We start from the raw sequence: 23,150 nt of genomic DNA, 5'->3' as shown, positions 1-23,150 counted from the left end.
AATAGCAAGGGCGGTGCTGAACCTTTGATAAGGAGATTAATATGGGTGTGAATCATGGAGCTAAACAGTCACTCAAGCAGGAACACTGTCCAGTTTAAACTAAAGGGGATGTAAATGGGACAGAATGAAGGAAAGCTGTTGAACTTCTTAGATCCCACAGGACAGGATGATAAAGCTATTTGGCTGTGAACTTGTGCTATTCTCCAAAAAAATGGAAGGGTGGCTCCAAAGGCAAATCAGAGATCATCAGGACTGTTGCCACAATTTCAAAAGCCAATACAGCATCCATCTGAATCCATGGGGGCTGGGCCACTCAGAACCCTGGGAGTGAGACTTCCACCCAACAGAGCCCTGTAGGTGGAAACCCCACTCTGCAGAGTCTGCCTTGGCTCTCTTTGGGAGCACTTCCCATGCCACAGATCTGCCATGCAGAGGAGAGGGTGCACCCCACACAAGTGGGAGTGACATTGACACCCCAGTGGAACTGGAAGGTAGAACATAAAACCAAAGAGGGTTACTTGCTCCTTAAGATCTAATGGGATTTGTCCTGCTGGGTTTTTTTTAAAATTAATTAATTAATTAATTTTTATTTTTGGCTATGTTGGATATTCGTTTCTGTGCGAGGGCTTTCTCTAGTTGTGGCAAGCGGGGGCCACTCTTCATCGCGGTGCACGGGCCTCTCACTATCGTGGCCTCTCTTGTTGCGGAACACAGGCTCCAGACGCACAGGCTCAGTAGTTGTGGCTCACGGGCCTAGTTGCTCCGCGGCATGTGGGATCTTCCCAGACCAGGGCTCGAACCCGTGTCCCCTGCATTAGCAGGCAGATTCTCAACCACTGCGCCACCAGGGAAGCCCTCCTTCTGAGTTTTGACTTGTCAATCTTATGCCTGTTCCACCATTGTATTCTAGAAGCATATAACTTGTTTTCTTTCAGGGGTTCACTGCTGGGGAGGAATTTGCCTGAGGCTGAATCTCATCTCGAGTCTCACCCATATCTTATTTACATATCATTTAGATGAGATTTTGAATTTTAAAGTTGATGCTGGAATGAATTTAGGCTTTTGAGACTGTTAGGATGGAATGTATGCATTTCGTATATGAGAAGGAAATAAATTTTGAGGGACCAGCGGAAGAATGCTATAGACTAAATGTGTCCTGCTGAGATTCATATATTGAGGCTCCAAGCACCAATGTGATGGCTTTAAAAGGTAGAGCTTTGAGAGGTAATTAGGTTTTGATGAGGTCATGAGGGTGGAGTCCTCATGATGGAAATAGTGCCCTTATAAGAAGAGACCAGAGAGTTTGATCTCTGTCTACTCACAATCCGAGGACACAGCAAAGAAGACTGCCATTTGCAAGCCAGGAAGAGCACTCTCACCAGACACTGAATCTGCCAGTACCTTTGTCTTGGACCTTTCTGTCTTCAGAACTTTGAGAAATAACATTTGTTCTTTAAGCCACTCAATATAGGGTATTTTGTTTTAGCAGCCCCAACTAAGACACTTAAGTGTAAATCTAACAAAATATGTGCAAGATTTATATGAGGAGAACTACAAAACTCTGAAGAAAGAAATCAAAGAAGAACTAAGTAAATATTGAGATATTCCATATTCATGAACAGGAAGACCCAATATAGTCAAGAAGTCAGTTATTCCAAACTTTATCTGTAGATCCCATAAAACCCCACTCAAAAATGCACCAAGCTATTTTGTGGATATCAACAAACTGATACTAAAGTTTTTAGTAAGAGACAAAACACACAGAATAGCCAACACAAAAAGGAGAAGAATGAAATTGGAGGACTGACATTACTCGACTTCAAGACTTACTCTAAAGGTATAATAATCAAGAGTGTGTAATATTAGCCTAAGAACAGAAAAATAGATCAATGGAAGAGAATAGAAAGCCAAGAAATAGACCCACATAAATATAGTTAACTGATCTTTGATGAAGGAGTGAAAGTAATACAAGGGAGAAAAGATAGATTTTTCAACAAATCATGCTGGAACAATTGGACATCCTCATGCAAAGAAATGAATCTAGACACAGACTTCACAATTTTCACAAAAATTAACTAAAGATGGATCACAGATATAAATGTAAAATGTAAAACTATAACTAGAAAATAAATCCTAGAAAATAACATAGGAGAAAATCTACATGACCTTGGGTTTAGTGATGACTTTTTAGATACAACATCAAAGGTACAATCTATGAAAGAAAACAATGATAAGCTGGACTTCTTTAAAAATAAAAATTTGCTCTCTGCAAAAGGCACTGTCAACAGAATGAAAAGACAAGCCACATACTGGGAGAAAATATTTGGAAAAGATATATCACATAAATTATTGTTATCCAAACTATTCAAAGAACTGTTAAAATGATTTAAAAAAATGAACAACTGGATTAACCAATGGCCCAAGACCTTAACAGACACCTCACGAAAGAAGATATATAGATGATAAATAAGCATATTAAAAGGCACTTCACATGATTTGTCTTCAGGCAAATGCAAATTAAAATTGCTACACAACTATTAGTAAGGCCGAAATCTGGAACACTGTTAAATTCAAATACTGGAGAGAATGTGAAGCAACAGGTACTCTCATTCATTGCTGATGGGAATTCAAAATGCTACAGCCACATTGGAAAACAGTTTGACTGCTTCTTACAAAACTAAACATACTCTTACCATATGATCCAATAATCATGCTCCTTGATATTTACCCAAAGGGGTTGAAAAATCATGTCCACGGGGAAGTTTGCAGAGATGTTTATAGTCACTTTATTCATGATTGTCAAAACTTGGAAACAACCAAGATGTCCTTCAGTAGGTGAATAGATACCTGTGATACCTGTATGTGTTTAATCCACACTGTGGATTATTCAGCTCTAAAAAGAAATGAGCTATCAACCCAAAAAGAAATGGAGGACACTTAAATGCATAAGGAAGAAGACATTCTTAAAAGGCTATATATTCTGTGATTCCAACTATATGACATTCTGGCAAAGAAAAACTATGGAGATAGTAAAAACATCAGTGGTTGCCAGGAGTTAGTGGGGAGGCAGGAATGAAGAGGCAGAGCATAGAAGATTTTTAGAGCAGTGAAGCTATTCTGTATCATACTATAATGGGGGATACACGTCACTATGAATTTGTCCTAACCCACAGAATGTACAGCAAGGGTGAACCTTAATGTAAACAATGGACCTTGTCTGATAATGATGTGTCACTTGTTCATCGATTGTAACAAGTGTACCACTCTAATTGGGGATGTTGATAATGGAGGAAGGTATACATGTGTGGGGGCAGGGGTATATGGGAAATTTCAGTACCTTCCTCTCAATCTTGCTGTGAACCTAAAACTGCTCTAAAAAATAAAATTTATTCTTTAAAAAAATGGAGGGTGACCACCAAACATATCAAAGAGCAAATCAGTAGAACTTGCTAAATTAGAGACAAAACAGGATTTTTGCCTTAGACCATTTATAGTTTTCATTGTGGTTTAAACTTTAGCCCTTCCAACTACATTGAGTAATGCCATATCTTTTAATAAACTTGGCATCTCTAAAATTTACTTTTCAAATAATGCAGAGAAAAGACATAAACAAATCAAATGTATTTCTTCTACAGAAGACACAAATACAGTGTATCTAAGTTTAAACATGGCAAAACCAGGAAAGATTACTTTTTTCTTCAATGATGTTTCTATTTAAGCATAATTTCTTTCAGGAAAACAATAAGTAAGTATATTTAATACTTTTTATTCTGAGATGCAAATTATAATTTTGATTTATGTAGAATTACTCAAGAGGCAATTTGTATGCAAGATAAAATATGAAGAATCAGAATATTTTCCTCTTGGGACTTTCGGTGATATATCAAAATTGTATCACAATGGTCTTCAGATAAATGAAAGAAATATAAAACAGCAGGTTTAAAAAAATTATTTTGGTTTGTTTTAAATAATGACTGTATCAGTAACAGGTCAATGGAGAAAGAAAGAGTAAGGTGAACAGCAACAGTCAGCTCTACCCACCACCAGAGTTTCCCATCAAGCCTCTTAGATAGCCTCAACCACCAGAGGGCAGACAGCAGAAGCAAGAAAAACTACAGTCCTGCAGCCTGTGGAACATAAACCACATTTACAGAAAGATAGACAAGATGAAAAGGCAGAGGGCTATATACCAGATGAAGGAACAAGATAAAACCCCAGAAAAACAACTAAATGAAGTGGAGATAGGCAACCTTCCAGAAAAAAAATTCAGAATAATGATAGTGAAGATGATCCAGGACCTCAGAATAAGAATGGAGGCAAAGATCGAGAAGATGCAAGAAATGTTTAACAAAGACCTAGAAGAATTAAAGAACAAACAAACAGAGATGAACAATACAATAACTGAAATGAAAAATACACCAGAAAGAATCAATAACAGAATAACTGAGGCAGAAGAACAGATAAGTGACCTGGAAGACAGAATGGTGAAATTCACTGCTGTGGAACAGACTAAAGAAAAAAGAATGAAAAGAAATGAAAATAGCCTAAGGGACCTCTGGGACAACATTAAACGCAACAACATTCGCATTATAGGGGTGCCAGAAGGAGAAGAGAGAGAGAAAGGAGCAGAGAAAATATTTGAAGAGATTATAGTCGAAAACTTCCCTAACATGGGAAAGGAAATAGCCACCCAAGTCCAGGAAGTGCAGTGAGTCCCATACAGGATAAACCCAAGGAGAAACACGCCGAGACACATAGTAATCAAATTGACAAAAATTAAAGATAGAAGAAAAATTCTTGAAAGCAGCAAGGGAAAAATGACAAATAACATACAAGGGAACTCCCATAAGGTTAACAGCTGATTTCTCAGCAGAAACTCTACAAGCCAGAAGGGAGTGGCATGATATACTTAAAGTGATGAAAGGGAAGAACCTACAACCAAGATTACTCTACCCGGCAAGGATCTCATTCAGATTTGATGGAGAAATCAAAAGCTTTACAGACAAGCAAAAGCTACGAGAATTCAGCACCACCAAACCAGCTCTACAACAAATGCTAAAGGAACTTCTCTAAGTGGGAAACACAAGAGAGGAAAAGGACCTACAAAAACAAACCCAAAACAATTAAGAAAATGGTCATAGGAACATACATATTGATAATTACCTTAAACGTGAATGGATTAAATGCTCCAACCAAAAGACACAGGCTTGCTGAATGGATACAAACACAAGACCCATCTATATGCTGTCTACAAGAGACCCACTTCAGACCTAGTGACACATACAGACTGAAAGTGAGGGGATGGAAAAAGATATTCCATGCAAATGGAAATCAAAAGAAAGCTGGAGTAGCTATACTCATATCAGATAAAATAGACTTTAAAATAAAGAATGTTACAAGAGACAAAGAAGGACATTACGTAATGATCAAGGGATCAATCCAAGAAGAAGATATAACAATTATAAATATATATGCACCCAACATAGGAGCACCTCAATACATAAGGCAACTGCTCACAGCTATAAAAGAGGAAATCGACAGTAACACAATAACAGTGGGGGACTTTAACACCTCACTTACACCAATGGACAGATCATCCAAAATGAAAATAAATAAGGAAACAGAAGCTTTAAATGACACAATAGACCAGATAGATTTAATTGATATATATAGGACATTCCATCCAAAAACAGCAGATTACACTTTCTTCTCAAGTGCGCATGGAACATTCTCCAGGATAGATCACATCTTGGGTCACAAATCAAGCCTCAGTAAATTTAAGAAAATTGAAATCATATCAAGCATCTTTTCTGACCACAACGCTATGAAATTAGAAATGAATTACAGGGAAAAAAACGTGAAAAACACAAACACATGGAGGCTAAACAATATGTTACTAAATAACCAAGAGATCATTGAAGAAATCAAAGAGGAAATCAAAAAATACCTAGAGACAAATGACAATGAAAACACGATGATCCAAAACCTATGGGATGCAGCAAAAGCAGTTCTAAGAGGGAAGTTTACAGCAATACAAGCCTACCTAAAGAAACAAGAAAAATCTCAAGTAAACAATCTAACTTTACACCTAAAGGAACTAGAGAAAGAAGAACAAACAAAACCCAAAGTTAGCAGAAGGAAAGAAATCATAAAGATCAGAGTGGAAATAAATGAAATAGAAACAAAGAAAACAATAGTGAAAATCAATAAAACTAAAAGCTTGTTCTCTGAGAAGATAAACAAAATTGATAAGCCATTAGCCAGACTCATCAAGAAAATGAGGGAGAGGACTCAAATCAATAAAATTAGAAATGAAAACGGAGAAGTTACAACAGATACCGCAGAAATACAAAGCATCCTAAGAGACTACTACAAGCAACTCTATGCCAATAAAATGGACAAGCTGGAAGAAATGGACAAATTTTTAGAAAGGTATAACCTTCCATGACTGAACCAGGAAGAAATAGAAAATATGAACAGACCAATCACAAGTAATGAAATTGAAACTGTGATTAAAAATCTTCCAACAAACAAAAGTCCAGGACGAGATGGCTTCACAGGTGAATTCTAACAAACATTTAGAGAAGAGATAACACCCATCCTTCTCAAACTCTTCCAAAAACTTGCAGAGGAAGGAACACTCCCAAACTCATTCTATGAGGCCACCATCACCCTGATACCAAAACCAGACAAAGATACTACAAAAAAAGAAAATTACAGACCAATATCACTGATGAATATAGATGCAAAAATCCTCAACAAAATACTAGCAAACAGAATCCAACAACACATTAAAAGGATCATACACCACGATCAAATGGGATTTATCCCAGGGATGCAAGGATTCTTCAATATATGCAACTCAATCAATGTGATACACCATATTAACAAATTGAAGAATAAAAAACATGTGATCATCTCAATAGAAAATAAAGAAGAATAAGGTGTATATAAAAGAATTGACTTCTTTTTAAATCTTCCTTTGTTATTAATCTTTTAATGTTATTATGTAAATACCAATCAACACTGTAAAGTGATCTTTGATTTCCTTTTATCTAGAAATACGATAGCCACTGCCTTTCCTTTTTGCAAAGAGTAAAATATGCTACGAAAGGCAGCTTTTTGTAGTTTATCACAGGCTAGGAGATTATCTGTATTTAAAAAACAAAAACCTGTAGGAAAGGTTTTTTCTATAAGATGTGCCTGTGCAACAATGAAATTGCCAGGATCATCTTTGTCATTACACATGAAAATAAACATCTATGAATACATATACCCAATAAGATTTTGACCAAAAGAAAGATGAAAATAACTCAGCTATAGATATCCATTACAACTGAGATGAGGAAAACATAGGAATGAAAATTACATTTAGATTGTATCAGAGTCTGAATTTCTTTACAGCTTGCTACAATAAAATTCTGATGTAATTTAAGAACATTCCCTTTCTTTTTTTTTTTTTTTTTTTTTAAATCATTTCCCTTTCATTTGGTAAAAGCACCTTGCCTCTCTTTTGGAAGATAACTCCTCAATCTTCTTTTTTTTTTTTTAACTGAAGTATAGTTGAATTACCATGTTGTGTTAATTTCTCCTGTACAGTAAAGTGATTCATTTATACATATATATACATATTCTTTTTCATAATCTTTTCTATTATGGCTTATCACAGGATATTGAATATAGTTCCTTGTGCTATACAGTAGGACCTTAACTACTATCTGTATACAATCGTTTGCATCTGCTAACCCCAAACTCCCACTCCATATCTCCCCTCCCCCCTCCCCCTTAGCAACCAGAAGTCTGTTTTCTAAGGAACATTTCTTTTCTTATCCCAGGTTTTGTTGTTAATACACGATTCAGAATGGTGAAAGTATATTTTTGGGTGTGGGTATTTTTTGGGTTTTTTTTTTGAGAGAGAGCTGTTGAGTTAGAGTGAACTATGTTTAAATCCCTGCTTCACCACTTTCTAAGTCATTGGGAATGTTACTTAAAAATTCCCAAACAATTTTGGGAATGTTATTTAAACTTTTTGAGCTTTAGTTCCCTCACTGTGAATAACAGAATCTACTTTGCAGAGTTGTTGTGACAATGAAATGTGGTAAATAAATTTTATTCACACACTTAGATGTTACACAGTCATAAAGAGGTACCATCAGTTGCCTTAAATTCTTTTTGGCTGAAACTCATATAAAAGGTATTGAAGGAAATAACTTCATTTAGAGGTTTTTTTGGTTTTTTTTCTCTCAAGGAAATCTACATTTCCTAGATAGTTATAATACTTGATCCTTTCTCCATGATTTTTTTCACAGAATGTATAACTTTTGACAGGAAATTAGTTTTAAAGCCTATAGTCTGCAACACACCTAGCAACCTATAATTTCCACATTTACCTTCATGAAGTATATGTTATTCAGAGCACTTTCCTTTGGAATCTAGAGCAATAGGTATATGCCTCCCAATAATGTCAAATTTAGTCCATTGTCTCAGCAGATTTCAGCTATATCTCAAACAGTATACAGTTCATAATTTAAACAGGCATAATAGAAAAAAAATAAAATAAGAAATAAGAAAATGGAAAATAGTCCAAATATAACAATAATGACATTCAGAATATTCACTTCCTGTGTCAAAAGAAGATTGGGATAAATCACAAATCTAGCAATATAGTGACACCTGAAAGAGCCACTTTTAGAAAAATATTGAGTAGAATAAAATATGGGTTTGCGATATATTTTTAAATAGCAAGAAAAACATAAGTAAAAATTATGATGCCTAAACGGGGGTGTAAATAAAGAAACCCCATTCAAGAGGAATAATTTAGTGGCACAAAGGTAAAAGCTATAGTAAATATATATTTTTTAATTGAGTATATATTTATGAAGTAAAACAGTAACAACATACATACAAGGAAAAAATGGATAAAAATGCATGGAAAAAACAATGGAAGCAAAATTTCAATGAGATATATTTATATAGAACTAATGAGCTAAAAAGTATACTAAGATAAAGAGGACAACTAATAAATAGGTAACACAGACTTGTGTTGTGTACTAAACAGAAAAATAACCTATATTTCCTGTAAAATATACCTATATATTTTATTGAAATGATGCAATAAGGTGTCATTAGAGGCTGTCTTTAGATTTTTTTAATAAGAACTTTACACATAACCCTTTTAGATTGAAAACTATAAACAAACAAAATATAATCAAATTATTTAAATATTTGGGCTTTTCAATGTACCCTTTTAATTATAATAGCCTCAGGAATGAAATCATAATATATCAACAGAATGTATTTGTAAATAAGAAAATTGAAAACAGGGGTTGGTTGGTTAATCCAATACACATTCATTCACCATTCTTTTGATATACTGCCAATGGTTATTTTGTTGTTATAATTTTAAGTATGGAGCAGTAATTGGGGTCCCCCTCACATCACCTCTCTTATCTAAATCTTATCCATAGTACAACTTCTACAACTTCCTGTCTCATTTTTTTTAAACTGGAGCAATAATTTATATATCCTTGTGAATTAGTCTGAATATGAAAACTTTTTAAATTGTTATGATTTGTTCTCCAGTCTTTTAAGGTTGTCTTAACTGCACTTAATTATATAGCAGTTATTTTTAGCATCTCTCTGGCATTAAGTCTTACCAAAGCATTCAACTTAGTTTCTATAGAAACAATTCTTTTTTTTTGCACTCATATTTCCCAACTTTGCATGATATTATTTATATATATATAACTTCAGTAACAAATATGGGTAGTATAAATAAGTTTGGCAATAAACTCAACACACTCTATATAAACATAATTTAACTGCCAATCTGCTCTCAACTGCTTCTATAGTACTTTTAGAGGGACCCAGAAAATCTTGATTATTTATCCCGTATCACAGGAAGAGTGTTTAGGATTCCATTAGGTTGCTGTTCGCTCCATCCGCTTAGACTGTCTCCTCACTCATATCAGTGACCTACCTTTACCAGTTAAGAATTCATTTAGCTACAAACAACAGATAGCTACACTAATTGTGCTTCAAGCAAGCAGAGGCTTTCTTATGTAACAAGAAGTCTGTAGTTAGGCAGTCCAGGACCTTTGCAATTCAGAAGGAATGTCATCAAGGGCCCAGACTCTCTATTTCATGTTTTACCATCCTCAACTTGTGATTTTTGTCCTTGTGTTTTCAATGTAATTAATGCACCTACAAAGAGGAAGAAAGGTGAAGGGCAAAGGGCAAAGTGCCAATGAAACAGTTGAGAGACTGAATACACAAGTGGAGAATGGCCAGACCATATATAAAAATAGGACTCTGACTCTAAATCTTCAGCAACCATCCTGGAAAGCCAACTCATTATCTACAGTAACCATTCTAGGAAGTCAGTCTACTATCTCTAGCAACCAATTTAGGAAGCCAAACAATGAGCCCTGAAACAATCCGACCCAAGTGGTCAGGACTTGGTTAATGGCTGACAACTACTCTAATTTTTGCTACCTTTTCTAACTGGAGGAAGTTAAATATGTACCCTTAACCAATCACACAGGATGCCCCACTTCTAGTTAGCCTGCCTACTGCTTCCCCCATGCCAACAGCCTCCTATCAGAGCATACCTGAAGTCTTCCCTTTTTACCACTATAAAGCTTTCCCACTCCTGTGCTTATCTTTGAGTCTCTGCTAAATACAAGTGATGTTGCCTGACTTGCTATAGCAAACTCTGAGTTAATAGCCTTTGCTTGTTCTCATTTGGGTGGTCTTTGTTTATTTCCACATAGCCATTGATCTTGTCTCTTTCAAAAGAATTCCAAAAGACATTCCTAAACTTCGTACTCTTACATTTTATTATCTGCAAAAGAAGGAATCTGAAAAGGTGAATATTTTAAGTTTCTAGGTGTCATTAAAGTAAGGTAAAAGTGAGTTTTAAATGGCTTTGAGTAGACATTCTGCAGTATCTGCCACACTACTCAACATTTAGTATCTATGTGGAATAAAGGAAAATTTTACAAAGTTTCCGTTCTCCTGGATTACAACCTAAAATATATATTTTTCTTGGGAAAATTCTTAATTAATTAATTAAAATTAATCTGAGGTCTCTGACCAGGTTATTTTTAAATGTCTAAAGATAAGAACTCTTTTAAATTATAATCATAATAACACTATCACATATAAAAACAAATAATAAAAATTACTATCCTGTCAGTTCAAATTCCCCCACCAATTCGTATTCTATAGATTATTCATATAAGAATCGAAATAATTGTTATACTTTTAAATTGTATTTTATCTCTCTTATGTTTTTCTCCTTTAATTTATACTTTCCTCTTTTTTTTTCCCCCAGAATTAATCATATTAAATATCCTTAAGGCATATTAACGATCCTGGAAAGTGCTGGCGGCACAGTGATCTGTTGATTCTCAGGGAGCAGGCAACCATCAGTTAATATTTGTTTCCCTAGTCAATAAGGCCACCAAATGGCAAAAAGCATTGAATATATTGTGTTGAAATAAATTTCTAGACCCAAGATGGAGCCACTCCTGCCCGGAATGCAATGTCAGCCAACCAAACGTTTGTACTCCTATAAACACTACACTTGACCAGAAAAGCAGTTGATCAGAAATGTGGTGCAGTTGACCCTTGAACAATGTGGTTTAAAACTGTGTGGGTCCACTTATATGTGGATTTTTTTCAATAAACATGTACTACAGCACTACATGATCCCAGGTTGGTTGAATTTTCCGATGTGAAACTGTGGATACGGGCAGTAAAGTTATATTTGGATTGCGCCCCTAACCCCTGCTCTGTTCAAGGGTCAACTGTATGTCCAATCAGCCAATCACAAAATACCAAGCCAACTCTGGGCTCATACATATTTTCTTGTTCCTTCATCTTTCTAAATAAGTCAGATACGCAACCCCAGCCAATCATGCCCTATTTTCATGTTGCCATTTCTAACGCTGTTAGAAAACTCTTGCCCAAAATCCCTCAGGAAGAGTGCACCACTGCTTGTGAGGCACTGCACTCCCCCAGTCTGTGAACTTTTTCCCTAGAATAAAGGACATCAAGCTTGTTACTAACTTGTTTTAGTTTTGTCATTTGACATTTTGTTGAGTCTTCATTGTTCTTAATGCTGTAAGAGTATGTGGAAATCAAAGGGGCTACAGCAGAGGACTAGCAGCCTGCCTGCTTCTAAACTGCCAACCCAAGGGAATACATTTAAAGTGCTTCTTCCTTCCCCCTTTGTACAAAAAAACAGTGGTTAGAATACTCCAACAACCATACCTAAACTACAATGAGCTAACGAGTTAAATAATTCATTTAAAGCATCCAAACTGCCAGAAATAGAGGCATCAGTGAGACTATATAATACATTCATAAGAAAGAAAACTTGCTGACAGAGATAGATGAAGACTGAAATAGAAAAATAATAAAGGACACTTGAGCTACAATCATAATTTTCCAAGTAAAGAATTCAGTAAACAAATAGAAGATGATGGCCAGTGCTGAGACCCCATAATTGGCATAATTATTTTAAAGTTTAAATAAATGGAATCATACATACAGCTTGCACTGTTTTGTGTCTGGTTCCTGTTTTTGTCTGTGTACTGGTTTTGATATTCATCCATGTTATTGAATGTATGAGTGTTCCTTTTAATTTTCAAGGGCATTCAATTGAACGGATATATGGCAATTTGTTGATTTATTCTCCTGTTGATTGATTTTTTGGTTTTTTTGTTGTTGGCTACTATAAATACAGCTGCTATGAATATTTTTCTACAACTCTTTTGGTGGATGTGTTTCCCCATTTCTCTTTTGTAAATACCTAGGAGTGGAAATGCTGGATGGTACAGCTAGTATAGTCTTAGCTTTATAAGAAACTGTCAAACTATTTTCCAAGATGACTGTACAATTTTTTATTACTACAACATAGGAGAATTCCAGTAACTCCACAACCTAACAAATGCTTGATAAAATTAGTGTTACTATTTTAATCAGTCTAGTGAGTATGTAATTGATATATTAATTTGAATTTTTCTGATGTTTAATGATTTGATTACATTTTCATGTGTTTATTGGCCATTTGTACATCTTCTTCTATGATGCATTTAAATACTTCACCAGTTTTTTATTGGGTGGTATGTCTTTCATTGTAAGATTTCTTCATATAGTCTAATTTATTTGACAGATATACATATTGTGAGTATTTTCTTCCAATCCATTGCTTTTGTTTTCATTTTAACAGTGTCTAATGAAGAACAAAACTTGTTATTTTTTACGAAGTACAATTTATAAATTTTTACTTTTAATTAATTTTTTACTTTTTGTGTCCTATCTAGGAAATCATTGCCTATGCCAAGATCATGAAAACTTCTTTTATTTTCGTATTGTTTCTGGGAGACCTACGGGGAGATGCAGATCTCAGCATCATCTTCAGCTACTCAGACATCTGTTGTTCATTACTTTTGTATGTTAATGTTTTATCCTCCTATCTCATTCAAATTCTTTATATTTTGAGGGAGTTTTAAAAAAAACATTGATTCTCTTGTGTTTTCCATACATAATATAAAATCACTACATATAGAGATAGTTTAAATTCTTCCTTTCTAATTCTTAAGCTTCCAGTTGTTTTCTGTTATCTAATTGCATTTCCTTACACCTCAAACACAATGATAAATAGTATTGGAAATAATGAGATTTTTTACCTTGTTTCTATCCAAGAGTGGAAATGACTCTGGTGTTTTCCATTAATTAAGACACTTGTTTGAGAGAGAAAGTATATATTTATATTACCACATTAAAAAAAAAGTGTGCACTGATTTTTTTATTAAAGGTTTTCATCAGTAATCAGTGTTAGAACTTAGGAGTTCTGTTTCCAGTGACAATTGAGAAAAAAAGGTTTACCTTTCCAGTTTATACAATAAAAACATGCAGTAAATAAATTAAACAATGCTGTACAGACATTGGGCAATAAGCAGTGCAGGACAGTGATCACTGGGAGAAGACAAACAAATGAGATTAGCCTTATCATTGACCCAGTTTCCAGGTTGAAGCACATTGAGAGCAGTCCCATAGACAGAACACTGGTCTCCCTGAGTTGAAGAGACATAGTTGAGCAATCAAGGACAGCAAACCAGGTAGAAATGACAATGAAGATTACCAAGGGAGCTGCACAGAAAAGGGTTGCAGAAGATTCCCTTGAGTGTGCAGTTTATCACTTATTAGTGCAAAACAGGTTTCTAAATTACTAGAGAACAGAGCGAGAACTACAAGAAATTAGCAGGGAGAACAACTCCTAAAGCACACACAGGTTTGGGAATAGTACTTGCTCCTCAAAGAAAGGAGAAACCTCTTCATACACACATCAGATAGAGTTATCTGAAGAATACTGCATCAGCAATGATGCCAAACTAGTACTAAAGACTGTTCTGGCTTCGCATAACAAAGCTTACAAGAGAGTCCCAAAATGATTAAACTATTTTCAAGTAACTTAACTTCATATCAGAACAAATCCCAAAATTATTGAAATTAATTTTAAAATAAAGCATAAGCACTCAGCAATGTAAAATTCACAATGTTTGGGGTCAGATAACAAAATTCTCAGGCATGGGAAGAAGGAGGAAAATTTGACTAGTAACTTTGAGAAACGTCAATAATAGAAATAGACTTAAAAACAGATGATAAAATTAATACTGGATAATATGTAATAAGTATTATTGACATATTTTATATGCTTAGGAAGTTCAAGGAAAGAATAAGCACATAAAAGACATGTGGAAGATGTAAAAAAACACAGAATGAACTTCTGGAAATAAAAAAATTAAACTGTTGGAGATGAAAAATACACTGGTTGAGATGAAAGGCAGATTACAAACAATAAATTCTGGAGAGGGTTTGGAGAAAAGGGAACCTTTCTACACTATTGTTGGGAAAGTAAATTGGTACAGCCACTATGGAGAACAACTGCCATATGACCTAGCAATCCCATTCCTGGGCATACACTTGAAGAAAACCATAATTCAAAAAGATTTATGCACCCCAATGTTCATTGCAGCACTATTTACAATAGCCAGGGCATGGAATAACCTAAAGCTGTCCATCAACAGAGGAATGGATAAAGAAGATGTGGTACATATATACAATGGAATATTACTCAGCCATAAAAAAGAACAAAACAATGCCATTTGCAGCAACATGGATGGACCTAGAGATTGTCATACTGAATGAAGTTTAAGTCAGACACAGAAAGACAAATATCATATGATACCGCTTATATGTGGAATCTAAAAAAAAGGGTACAAATGAACTTATTTACAAAACAGAAGTAGATTCACGGATGTAGAAAACAAACTTATGGTTACCAGGGGATAAGTGGGAGAGGAATAAATTGGGAGATTGGAATTGACATATACACACTACTATTTATAAAATAGATAACTAATAAGAACCTACCATATAGCACGAGGAACTCTACTCAATCTCTGTAATGGCCTATATGGAAAAGAATCTTAAAAAAAAAAAAGTAGCTATATGTATATGCATAACTGATTCACTCTTCTGTACACCTGAAGCTAACACAACATTGTAAATCAACTATACTCCAATAAAAATTTTTAAAAAGGAAAGCAATCATAATGAGAAAGCATAAGAAAATAATGTAAATTACTATTTACAGCAAAAAATAAAACGTGGAGCAGAAAAGAAAAATAAAATAAAATTAGGCAATTTGAGCTCTTCACAGATATAATGTTAAAAAATTTATTATGTTTCTTTTGTAGAAAAAAACTGCATATAAACTATGTTTACTATTCTTGAAAGAAATGTCTCTTCTAGGGGATTTATTTTCCTATGAAAATTGAATTGAAGATAACTAATTAATAATTGTTAACTAAATCAATTTTAGGATGTTACATTTCACTAATAAATTAGGTCATTATTAGGATTTTATGAGGATTTTCCAATTCTTATTTCTCTGTGTTATAATTTTTGGCAATTATAAATATCATAGAATATAGAATATAAACTTTAGGAAGTATCCTAGATAATTTAATCCAATAAAAATTTGGAAAAAGCCAAAAAAAATAAAAAAGGAGAATAGACAATGCAAAAGAAGAGATTAGTGAATTTGAAAGTGTTACAGAAGGCAGGTTGCTAGATATGAGCAGATAAATGGGGGCAGGGGCCATGTGGCAGGAAATTATGCATCTTGTAAACAGTGGGGATCCATGGGCAGACAAAGAAAATCAGGAACCTCCAGACTGACAGGAAATGACACATTTTGGGTGATGTGTCCTGGAGGCAGACAAAAGAAGGTGGGAAAAGGTGGGAATCTCCTTCATCCAAATGTAACCCGTTGCTCATTATGCTCTCATTACAATAAAATGAGCGTTGCAGCTAAGAAGTACCCATAGTCCACTGACACCATGACGCTTCTGATCTAAGCTAAATAAGGACAAAAATCCTTCCTCCCCTCGGGAAGATGGAGCTGGGATGAAAATCAGGGAGTATGACCCCCAAACTCCTCCTTCCCCAGTGAATATTCTGCACCATGTGGTTGGAACTCATGGTGGTAGGACAAAGTCTGGGCTGCCATTGTTCACTGCCCATCTCCTGGTGTTTGGCTGGCCCCCTCCAGGGTCCACCCTGACCCCACCCCCACCCCACCCTGTTGGGGTGGGACAGGCCACTCATGCTGGGTGGGTTGTGCACATGGCCATGTGCTGGGGATACATGCCTAGGCAATGACCTGCATTTGCTGTGCTTGCCTCCTCCAGGGTCACGGGATTGGGAGTGTCCTTCCAGGGTCACAGGGCCCTCTGTCTCCCAAGTGCAGACATGGTGCCTCCTCCTCAGGCTCCATATCTGCCCCTGCACCCGTCCCCACTTCCCACTGCCTGGGGCACATGTAGGAAGGGGTGAGGGGGAGGATGGCACCAAGGACCTGGGGGGCGTCACCCACAAAAAGGAAAGGAAAAGGGAGTTTTTTTTCACAAACCATCTCCCTTAATGGCCATGGCTGTGTTCCGAAACTTACCACCTTTTTAGAGAAAAGAAAGGCTGGGACCTAAATAGGTCCTGGAACCATGAGGATGTCCATTGCAGGGGAACATATCCCAGAACACAGGGATTAATCTATAGAATCTATAGAGAAGCCTTCAGGAAGGTCACTCATCCTGGGTACTGCAGATGCCAGGATAGGACACAGGTCCCAGGACGCTGGAGCCATCAGGACTGCCACATGGGGGAGTAGCTAACCCCTATTATGGATAAGGTCAGCAGGACTAGGTGGATGGGGACACCTAGAACCAGCTCTGTCTTAGAGAGCTCCCAAGGGACCTCCTAATGCTAATGATCCTCTCTGTTACAGGAGCATCCTCCCCCTGAAGGAACGATGGGAAACACCTCCTCCATCCCCAAGGACTCACACTTCAGGTGCATTTTGATTCACTGGGACAAGTTTTCTCTAGATTCTTTAAAATGAAAAAAGCTCATTTGTTTTGTAATGAAGCCTGGCCCCAATATAAACTTGAGGACAATGAGGCCTGGTCAGAAAATGGGAGCCTCAACTATAATGCCATCCTACAGTTAGACATCTTTTGCAAAAGGCAAGGGAAATGGACAGAAGTTCCTCATGTTCAGGCTTCTATGGCCCTAAGAGAGAACCTAAGAGCTATGGAAGTCCTATGTTAGGGAACCTTGCCAGCTGGGACCAATTACGGCTACACAAAAGCCCTCTCTAGTGGCACCCCTGGAGCAACAGGAGCCCCAGACAGAAGATCCAAGCCCTAACACCCTTTCACCATCTTCAGCTTCTCCCCCACCCTATAAGCCTCTTTACCCTTCAGTACCAGAAATGCAGCCAGAACCTCTTTGACCCCTTCAGGGAGTAGTAAGTAGGCCTCAAGGAATTACCTGAGTCCACATCCCTTTTTCTTTGTCTGACCTTAACCAGTTCTGCACCCTCTTAGGCAGATTCTTGGAGGACCTAGCCAGTTCATCGAAGAATTCCAGGCGCTGACCCTCTCTTTTGACCTTACCTGGAAGGATGTAAATATTATCCTTTCCCACTGCTGCACTGAGGAAAAGGCCCATATTTGGGCACAAGCTTAAACATATGCTGATGGATTACACATTGCCAACCACATCGATACCCTGTGAGCTAATGGCAGTGCCTCTAATGGATCCCAATTGGAACTATCAACCAGGCCAGCCTGGTATCACTAGAAGGGATCACATGGTCTTTTGCTTCATTGATGGGATGAAATAATGTATAATTAAACCTGTTAACTATGATAAAGTTAAAGAGATCACCCAAGGCCAAGATGAAAACCCAGCCCTATTTCAGACCTGATTGGAAAGTGCCCTCAGAAAGTATACAAATGTAGACCCAACTACTTTTGTATTTGCAACCCAATTCATTAGCCAATCAGGCCCTGATATCCTTTGAAAGCTCCAAAAGCTTGCCATGGGGCCCCAAACTCCTCTCAACCTTCTTATTGACACAGCCTTCAGTGTCTTTAACAATAGAGACTAGGTTGAGAGGGAAAGGAAAGAACAGTGTGACTTAGGGAAGGAATGACGGCAAGCCAGGCTTTTGGCTGCTGTCATGACAAGACCTAATCCACCTCCTGGTCACACCAAAAGTACTCCCAGAAGACCTCCACCAGGGAAGGGAGCCTGTTTTAGCTGTGGGGGCCCCAAACATGAGCAAGGAATGCCAGGAAACAGGTACCAGCCTACACCCAAAACGCCATGCCCACTCTGCAAGAAGATGGGTCACTGGAAGAGAGAATGCCCCGAGCTCCAAAGGGAGCAAGGAAATTCCCCCACACCCGTCATGGCAGTGTTTGATTGACTGGACCCATGACCTCCCAAGGTTCCCAAGACAGTCATCATCACACAGGAGGAACAGTGGGTGACCACTGACATGGCAGGTAAACTTGTCCAGTTTCTAGTGGACATGGGAGCTACTTACTCTGTCCTGACTTCTCACACTGGGCCACTTGCCGCTGAAACCTGCTCTGTTGTTGGGGTCAAAGGAAAACCAAAACTAAAACATTTCACCACCCCTCTAACTTGCACCTGGGGAAAGACTCTTATAACTCACAAATTTCTTGTCATGCCTGAATGCCCCAGCCCATCATTGGGAAGAGATTTTCTCTCAGCCTTGGGGGCAACTCTTACTCTTCCTGAAAATCAAAGCCAAGGAATGTTTTTGGCTGGACTATGTATTATACAAGACACAGACAATCCAACCCAAAATATTCCCCCAGAAATTGAAAAACTTATAGATCCACAGGTTTGGGACCAGGGAATCCCAGGGAAGGCAAAGTTTGTCACTCCTATAAAAATAACCTTAAAGGAAACCAATAACTTCCCTTTCAGGCGCCAATACCCCATAAAACCAGAGGCTCGATGAGGCCTCCAACCCCTAAACTCAAAATTCATTAAATATGGGCTTTTGGTGCCATGCCAATCTCCCTGTAATACTCCAATCCTACCTGTCCTCAAACCAAATGGGGAATATAGAATGGTCCAAGAGCTCCTGGCTGGCTCGCCAAGATGTTCCAGGTGAATTTAAGGTTCTTGCCTCAACGCGGAAAGAAGTTGGAGAAGAGACAGGGAGGTTAAGAAAGTAAAGTGAGAATTCATTTAAGCAACAATATGCTCTCAGAGGCGGAGCGGGTGGACAGGTGAGTAGCTGCCACCTTGGGTTTCTTTGGCAAGCCAGTTATGGGGGGCATACAAATGAAGGGGTGGAATATTCACGGGGGAAGGAGGAGTTTGGTTGTTGTATTCCCTGATTTTCATCCTAGCTCCATCTTCCCAAGGGGAGGAGGGATTTTTGTCTTTATTTAGCTTAGATCAGAAGTGTCATGGTGTCGGTGGATGATGGGTACTTCTTAGCTGCAAGGCTCATTTTATTGTAATGAGCAACAGGTTACATTTGGACGCAGGAGATTCCTGCCTTTCCCCCACCTTCTTTTGTCTGCCTCCAGGACCCTTATCACCCAAAATGTGTCATTTCCTGTCAGTCTGGAGGTTCCTGATTTTCTTTGTCTGCCCATGGACCCCCATTGTTTACAAGATGCATGATTTCCTTCTACCTGGTCCCTGCCGCCATTTCTTTGCTCATATCTAGCTACCTGCCTGCTGTAACAAAGGCATATCAATAAAGCTATCTAAAATGAACACAGAGGAAAAAAATATTTGTGTAATTTGAATTTCAGCAGGGAAGAAGAAAAAACATGTTTGAAGAAATAATCATGAAAATTTTTCCAAATTTGATGAAAAATTTGAAGCAGGGTTTCTCAACAGCAGTGCTGTTGAAGTTTCGTGTAAGATAATTCTTTAGTATGGGAGACTATTCTTTGCATTTTAGGGTGTTTGGCATCATCCTAGTAGATATCAGTAGCACCCCCACTTATTTAACAATGAAAAATGTCTGCAGACATTGCCAAATGAACCCTGTGGGGTAAAGTTATTCCTGGCTCAGATATCCAGAATATATAAAGAACTCCTGCAACTCAATATCAAAGACACACACACAAAGACACACATAATCTGATTAAAATATGGGAAAATGGCTTGAATAGACATTTATCCAAAGAAGATATGCAAAAGACTAATAAGCACATGAAAAGATGCTCAACATCTTTAATCATTAGGAAAATGCAAATCAAAACTTCTAAGAGCTACCACTTCACACTCATGAGGAAGACTAGTAATCAAAAAATAGAAAATAACAAGTGCTGGCATGGATATGGAGAAATTGGAACACTTGTGATTACAGAACAATAAAATTCACCCAATCTACACAACAGAGGGAAAAAATACATTGAAAAAATGGACAGATCCTCAGGAATCTGTGAGAAAAAAAAACAAAAGATAAAAACTTCTCAGTAGAATTCTAGGAGGAGAGAAACAGAGTGAAGGTGAACAAGTATTTGAAGGAATAATGGCTGAAAACTTCTGAAATTTGGCAAAAGATAAAAACCTACTACCCCAAGAAGCCAACTGAACCCCAAACAGGGTGACCCCAAAGAAATCCATGCCAAGACACATCACCATTGATCGTTTGAAAACTGAAGATGGAGGATAAATCTCTAAAGTAGACAGAGAATAACATATAGGGGAACAATAAATCAAATGAAAGCATATTATTTATCTTAAACAGTGGAGACCAGAAGGAAGTGGCACAATATTTTTCAAGTGCTGTAAGGAAAGAACTGTCATTCATGAATTCTATAGCTGGTCAAATTTTCTGTTAGGAAAGAATGGGGTATTAAAACATTTTTAGATAAAAGAGCACTAAAAGAATTTGTCATTAGCAGAACTACCATATGAGGGAAAAAAACAGAGCTGGAGGAATCGGATTCCCTGACTTCACGCTATACTACAAAGCTACAGTAATCAAGACAATATGGTACTGGCACAAAAACAGAAATATAGATCAATGGAACAGGATAGAAAGCCCAGAGATAAACCCACGCACATATAGTCACCTTATTTTTGATAAAGGAGGCAAGAATATATGATGGAGAAAAGACAGCCTCTTCAATAAGTGGTGCTGGGAAAACTGGACAGCTACATGTAAAAGAATGAAATTAGAACACTCCCTAACACCATACACAAAAATAAACTCAAAAAAAAAAAGAACTACCATAATCCAGGGAAATAACAAATAAAATGAACTCAGAGCAAGAAGAATGCACAAAATTATATGCATAATATACATAATAAAATAGTACATAAAATAAATATGTGTGGATGTCCATGAAACTGAAAACAGAAAAACAATTTAAAAAAATTGTAATGTATAATTTGAAAAGATCAATAAAATTAGCAGACCTCTAGTGAGGCTGACAAAGAAAAAAGAGAGAGAAGATCAAAATTATTAATATCACAAATGAAACAAAGAGTATCACTACAGACCCTGCAAACATCTTAAGACTAACAAAGGAATAGTATAAAGAATGATACACACAGAAGTTTGACAACTTAGATGAAATGTACCAATTCCTCAGAAGGCACAAACTACCACTACTCATCTAGTATGAAATAGATATCCTATAATTATTAAAGTAATTTAATTCATAATTAAACAGTCTCCCAAAAAGAAATCTGCAGGCCCAAATGACTTCTCTGGTGAATTCTACCAAACATTTAATGAAGAATTAATATAAACTCTACTGGGTATTTTCTACCTCTATCTCTCATGAATATAAAGCAAAAATTGTTAATAAAATAATAACAAATTGAATTCAACAATATATAAAAAGAATTATAAAATAAGAACAAAAGGAATATTCCAGGGATAAAGGCTGGTTCAGTATTTGAAAATCAATCAATGTCATCTACCATGCTAATAAGTTAGGGGAAAAGTACATAATCCTATCAATTGATGCAAAAAAATAATTGACAAAAATCTAAAATCCACTCATGATAAAAAACTTTCAAGAAGTTGGAATAGCTGGAAAACTGCCTCTATATGATAAAGAGCAGCTACAAAAATCCTACAACTAACATCATTAAAAAAATATATTTGACAAATCCAACACCTGTTCATGATAACAGCTTTCAGAAAAATAGTAATAGAGGGATCTTGATAAAGGACATCTACAAGGAACATACAACTAACTTTATACTTAATGGTTAAATACTGTATGCTTTCCCCTTAAGATCAGGAACAAGGAAAAGATGTCCACCCTCACCACTCTTATTCAACATAGTACTGAATGTTCCAGTAGGTGCAGTAGGCAAGTAAATGAAATAAAAATTATACAGTTTGGAAGGAAAGAAATAAAACTGTCAGTATTTCCTGATGACATGATAGTATACACAGAAAATCCTAAGCAATCTACTAAAACCGCCTAAAACTTATTAGTGAGTTTAGCAAGGTTGCAAGATACAAAATCAAAATTTAAAATAAATTGCATTTCTGTATACTAACAATGAACGTTTGGAAGCTAACATTAAAGCCAAAATATTATTTTTAATCATTCCAAAGAAAATTCGATGCTTAAGTATATACTGCAAAAAAAAATACACAGGTTTTGAAATTAAGAAAAAAACACTTTAATGAAAGAAGTCAAAGAAGGATTACATAAATACAAAGACATACCATATCCATAAATTGGAAGACTAAACATAGTCAC

The sequence above is a fragment of the Balaenoptera musculus genome, chromosome X, assembly GCF_009873245.2.
Source record: "Balaenoptera musculus isolate JJ_BM4_2016_0621 chromosome X, mBalMus1.pri.v3, whole genome shotgun sequence".
Lineage (NCBI taxonomy): Eukaryota > Metazoa > Chordata > Mammalia > Artiodactyla > Balaenopteridae > Balaenoptera > Balaenoptera musculus.
Note: the sequence above shows the minus strand (reverse complement) of the source record.